Genomic DNA, 6,130 nt, shown 5'->3' on the forward strand with positions numbered 1-6,130 from the left:
GCGACCGCTACGGTCGCAGGTTCGAATCCTGCCTCGGGCATGCTTGTGTGTGATGTCCTTAGGTTAGTTAGGTTTAAGTAGTTCTAAGTTCAAGGGGACTGATGACCTCAGAACTTAAGTCCCATAGTGGTCAGAGCAATTTGAACCATTTTGAACCCAAACCATCACGCCGGGTGATACGCCAGTATGGCGATGACGAATACACGCTTCCAATACGCGATCACCGGGATGTCGCCAAACACGGATGCGACCATCATGATGCTGTAAACAGAACCTGGATTCATCCGAAAAAAATGTTTTGCCATTCGTGCACCCAGGTTTGTCGTTGAGTACACCATCGCAGGCGCTCCTGTCTGTGATGCAGCGTCAAGGGTAACCGCAGCCATGGTCTCCGAGCTGATAGTCCATGCTGCTGCAAACGTCGTCGAACTGTTTGTGCAGATTGTTGTGGTCTTGCAAACGTCCCCATATGTTGACTCAGGGATCGAGACGTGGCTGCACGATCCGTTACAGCCATGCGGATAAGATGGCTGTCATCTCGACTGCTGTCCGCCCCCGGTAGCTGAGTGGTCAGCGCGACGGACTGTTAATCCTACGAGCCCGCGTTCGATTGCCGGCTGGGTTGGTGATTTTCTCCGCTCAAGGACTGGGTGTTGTGTTGTCCTAATCATCATCATTTCATCCCCATCGACGCGCAAGTCGCCGGAGTGGCGTCAAATCGAAAGACTTGCACCAGGCGAACGGTCTACCCGACGCGAGGCCCTCGTCACACGCCATTATTATTATTATCTCGACTGCTAGTGATACGAGGCCCTTGGTATCCAGCACGTTGTTCCGTATTACCCTCGTGAACCCACCGATTCCATATTCTGCTAACAGTCATTGGATTTCGACCAACGCGAGTAGCAATGTCGCGATACGGTAAACCGCAATCGTGATAGGCTACAATCCAACCTTTACCAAAGTCGGAAACGTGATGGTACTCATTTCTCCTCCTTACTCGAGGCATCGGAACTACATTTCACCAGGCAACGCCGGTCAACTGCTGTTTGTGTATGAGAAATCGATAGGAAACTTTCCTCATGTCAGCACGTTGTAAGTACCTCCACCGGCGCCAACCTTGTGTGAATGCTCTGAAAAGTTAATCATTTGCACATCACAGCATCTCCTTCCTGTCTGTTAAATTTCGCGTCTATAGCCCATCATCTTCGTGGTGTGGGAAGTTTAATGGCCAGTAGTGTATGTCTCATCCCGTTCGTGAGTGCAGCAACGGAAAAATGATTGTCTATATGAATGTTTGGTTCTAGGAATGTAACCAGCCTCAAACGAGATATTCGTTGGAAGAAGTGTTGCATAACCTCGAATTTCACAAGACTATATGATCTCCATGTGAGAACTTGGCGTAATTTTAAATTCAATTCCAGAAATTTCATTGGCACCGGTTTTAAGTTGTCCGTTCATATGGTAGCCAGTAGATCTCTCCGCGTCTTCTGTTTCAGCAGTTGTAGTTAAAGCTGCACTTGTGCGATGGTATTTTCATCGAGCGTACTGCACTGCACCTCCAGGACTGCAAGGCGCGTACAGATATTGTGTCGCGCCATTGGTTTCTAAGGTCGTCTGATCTCATAGTACGTATTTTTTGTTGCGGGGGTTTGTGAAAGGCTCCGCCCATGTGCCTCCCCTTCAAAAAACTCTGTGTGAACTGTAACTTTGCGCAGCGTCGGTAGTCAATGCAGTAACTGTAAACATTCTTGGAAAAGTTTCGCTGTCGTCTGAATTATTGTCCCATGTCCAGTGTAGGACACATTGAACATTTGTGACAGGTAGGAGTCTAAATGAAAACTTTGATCCTAAGTGTAAAAACAGTCGTTACTGCACAGGATATAAGGAAAGACTGTATCACTTGTTAAAAGAGCGATCAAAAAGTTTCCTTTTGAGGGTGTTGTTTCAGCGTATATGCAACGTCTCCGATGAGGGTGTTTAAGCACAGACATGTAGCCAAGGGATTATTGTGGCATTTGTGTCTTTCCGATGAGCGTGCAGTAAATCCATAAATGTAAACTATGGTGACGTTACTACCAAAAGCTCACAAATAGGACCAAGGTGCTCTTATTCTTTTCTTTATTGTTGAATGACAACTAGCGGTGGACATCCACTAGGGAATGAAGAAAACAGACGGGGCAGCGTGTCTGACGAAAGCCACCATTATAGAACGGTGCGCCTAGTTCCCTGTTGGACACAAGAAGCTGGTCGGTCAGAGATGCCTGCCTCTTCCATTACGCCAGCTCATATGGGCGACATTTGATCAATCCGCCCACCCTCCCCACCCCACCCCCAATAGTCCTGATCTCTCCCCCTGGATTTATGACGCCTTTGGTCCCTTAAAAAAAGCCTTGAAGGGTCGACGATTCCTGTAGGACAAGGATGTGCGGCAGACAGTTACGGATTTCTTCACACAGCAGAGTACCGTGTTTTACCAAAGCAGTGCCTCTCAGCCAGGTGCGTCGTTGGATGATCGCATCAATTCTCTTGGTGATTTTGCCTGGTTGGCGTACCGATTCTGGTCTGTGCAGCCTTCTAACGGAAATTTGTTCATCGCCCCTTACATTTCACAATTTCAGTTAACTACGGGTCGTAAACTGCAGAAAACACGAACAGAATAACTCTGGGTTTCCGGCGTCAAGCAAATCCATTAATCTGTAGCACAGCAATTCAAAAGACAGGCAGTTGCACCTAGTAAAGACAGCCAGGTCGCTAATGTACAAGGGCGTGCTCGAAAGTAATGGCTTCGAATTTTTTATATGAGCACTTTTAAAGGTTTTTAAATAAAACAAATGTTATTAACATTCTAAATCTTCATTCTTCATGTTTACATACTTATTTCTCAACATAGTCACCTTGGCGATGAACACGTTTCTCCCAACAAGACACATGTTTTTTGATGCTCTCACTACAGAAAGTCTGTCGATGGTGCCACAACCTCACCTCTGGTTGCACCGTTTCATCACTATCAAAGTGTAGTCCTTGATGGTGTGCTTTAATTTTTAGAAACGGATGAAAATCCGATGATGTCAAGCCGAGAATCTATGAAGAATGTTTGATGACAGTGAATCCAATGCATCGGATTGTTGCATATGTATCAGCGCTCGTGTGTGGTCTGGCATTGTCATGCTGAAGAAGAGGGTGGTCCATGTGTAAATGAACTCTTCTAATTCAAAACTCGATCACAGCAACCTGTTTCTCACGCATCGACGTGGTCTGGTTACCCAACCTCATGCTAAGCGCTACAATTCGGAGTAGTTTTGTGGCAGAAGGTGACAAGTATGTTGACACGGAAAATAAAAGCATAGAATGTTAATAATGTTTGTTTTACTTAAAAAGCTTTAAGAATAGTAATATAAAAAGTTGTGAGGCATTACCTGTCAGCACAAAAAAATGGTTCAAATGGCTCTGAGCACTATGGGACTCAACATCTAAGGTCATAAGTCCCCTAGAACTTAGAACTACTTAAACCTAACTAACCTAAGGACATCACACACACCCATGCCCGAGGCAGGATTCGAACCTGCGACCGTAGCAGTCCCGCGGTTCCGGACTGCAGCGCCAGAACCGCTAGACCACCGCGGCCGGCCCTGTCAGCACATCCTCGTACAATGTAAGTGAGCCGTGGCTGGTTGGAGTAATGCTTGTCTTGGGTTAAACCTTGGTTGCAGTCCTGTGGTTTTATTTCTCCTCCAGTGACTGCGATAATGTTACTGTACTCTTCGTGAGTGGCAGCAGCAGCGTGTATCGATACTAGTACTGCTGTACAATCTTTGCTGTGACGGATATAGTTTCCGGTTGGGCGGTGTGTGGCCAGTCTGCCGGTTGGCCTGGAGCAGTGAGGAAGTCTCCGTTGCGTGTTCTATGGCCGGGGCCGCTGGCGGTCTGCACGCGCGGTTGGAGTGTGAGGTGCTGCTTGCGAGTGCTACGAAGTTCGTCGCCCACCGTTCTTGGGCATTAAAGTGGAGTCCTCACTTAACCTACTATCGAGCCGCAGCTGTTCACATTTCTTCGTTTGAGCCTGGTTGTCGCTTTTGGAACAATCCGACGAGCAACAACGTGTGTGTATCAAGTCGGCTAAGATTCCAGTCGTCTTCCTGTTCGGTTTAACTTAATTTATTCCCTGTTATTGAGGTTGACCAGCGGTATCTTCTGCCTTGTGGCCGTTGACGTTGCGGTTACCTGCCCTTGTCGTTGACGTAATTTTCAACAGTGTATATTCCCCGTCGTGTTGTTGCTGTCCAGCGCGGCGTGTAGTTCGACAGCTTAGGTGTTTTTGGTCGTTGTGGGCGCCAATATTCTGTGTGTCGGTGTATTGATATCTTGTGGTCGTTTTGCTGGTTGCGTAGAGCGGAACTGATCTTGTTGACTGGTCCGTTGGCCGTCTGTCGGTTGAGTTGCCTTCAGACTAAGGAGTTGTTGGACAGGCTGCCTGTCTCACCTAAACAGGCGTTAGTATTACAACCGCAGGCCAATCCTTGGAAACTCCTGAGCGAGGTTCCTTTTGTGTTACATAATAATTTCCCTGTTTTGGTTTTAGTTATTTGGTTGATGTGTAGTCTTCAGCCGAGTATCAATATCTCTTAAATTATTGTTCTTGTCTTGCCCATAAGGCATGAGATCGTTATTCTTTTACATTGGGCCTTCAGCCGAATTTTATATCAAATGTTTTAAGATAAGGCCTTCTGCCTTTTGATTGAAACTCTTCTTATTGCTTAAGATGAGGCCTCCAGCCAAGTTCCCTTAAAATTAAATTGATAAGGCCTTCAGCCTATTTATATTGAATATTTAGAAAATATTCTTGGGTGAGCCTCCAGAAGAACCTTGTATTTCAATTTCTTGCTTAGGCCTCGTGTCTTAGATTTTGAGTGTGGCCTTCAGCCGATCTAAAGTCAATCAAACGAGGTCGGTTAAAGTTTTGAGTCCTTTGCATGTTTGTTGTAATATTGTGTGTTGATGAATAGAGTTTGTATGTTGAGTGCAACTGACAGCAACTTACTTTGGCGCCTTTACACAACCTAATCCGCTCTGTCCTGCTAGCCCAGGCATTTCAGTAAGCGAGGTAGAAAATTTAGCACAGCATAATCGGAAGTGGCTGCCACCATGGAGGCGGGTCTTCTATCCTGCTTGACATCAGCGGCCAGGCCCCTGGGACGGCACTTCAATCGCCTCTTACCGCAGGGCTGTCGGATGATGGAGATGTAGCACTAAACATAATTGTAAATATCACCCCACAGTTGTACACATATGCGTTTATACGATACATTCATGTAAAATTAATTATACTGATGAATACAAAACCTGTTTAGTCCTATGTATAAGTTAAAATTTACCCCACATCCGTATCTTTAGTAGGATATTTGTGAAATCGGAGGAATGCCTTTGAAATTTGCTTTGCAGCAAATGAGAGTTAATTCATCAAGAGGTTTCTCAGGTGATCATGCTTCGATCACTTCCAGTCCAGAAAAAGAAATTTATTTGTTAGCTAAGTCACATTAACGAAGAAACTTCATATGATCAGTGGCCAGCTAAGGTCTCACCCTGACGGGCTCATATGCAAAATCTAGACGTCAGCTGTTTCAACCCAAACAGTCTCGTTTGGTTCCTGCCATGCATTTTGTACAGGCCGTTCATGGCACGTAAGACGTGAAATATTGAATCTAAATATGTACAGACAGCGTGCTAACCTATTACGTAAACGTATATCTTCATGTAATCGCACAGTCAGCTGCGAAATGGTAGTTTTCCTTCTGACGTGGTATACATTTTAAACTTAGTATCAGCGACTGCGTTCAGATATAAAGGGGCCGTAATACACTTCTGGTCATTAAAGCGCAACAGCATGAGGGGGGAATGCAACAGCCAAGAAACTGAAGTAAAGAATACCACAAGCATGGATATGAAAATTAGGCATTGCGCAAGCTATACTGCGTATATAAGAAAAAGTAGCTCAGCCGGTTTCATATTCAGAAATCGCATTTCAGTGTTGGTGTCTTGTGCAAAGATCGTGTTATGCAAGAAAGAGGGACGTCTGCCAGCACTTGGTAGCAATCGACAGCGGTAGCCCATCAAGATTGAAGTTTGTTGT

The sequence above is a fragment of the Schistocerca piceifrons genome, chromosome 2 (assembly GCF_021461385.2).
Source record: "Schistocerca piceifrons isolate TAMUIC-IGC-003096 chromosome 2, iqSchPice1.1, whole genome shotgun sequence".
Taxonomy (NCBI): domain Eukaryota; kingdom Metazoa; phylum Arthropoda; class Insecta; order Orthoptera; family Acrididae; genus Schistocerca; species Schistocerca piceifrons.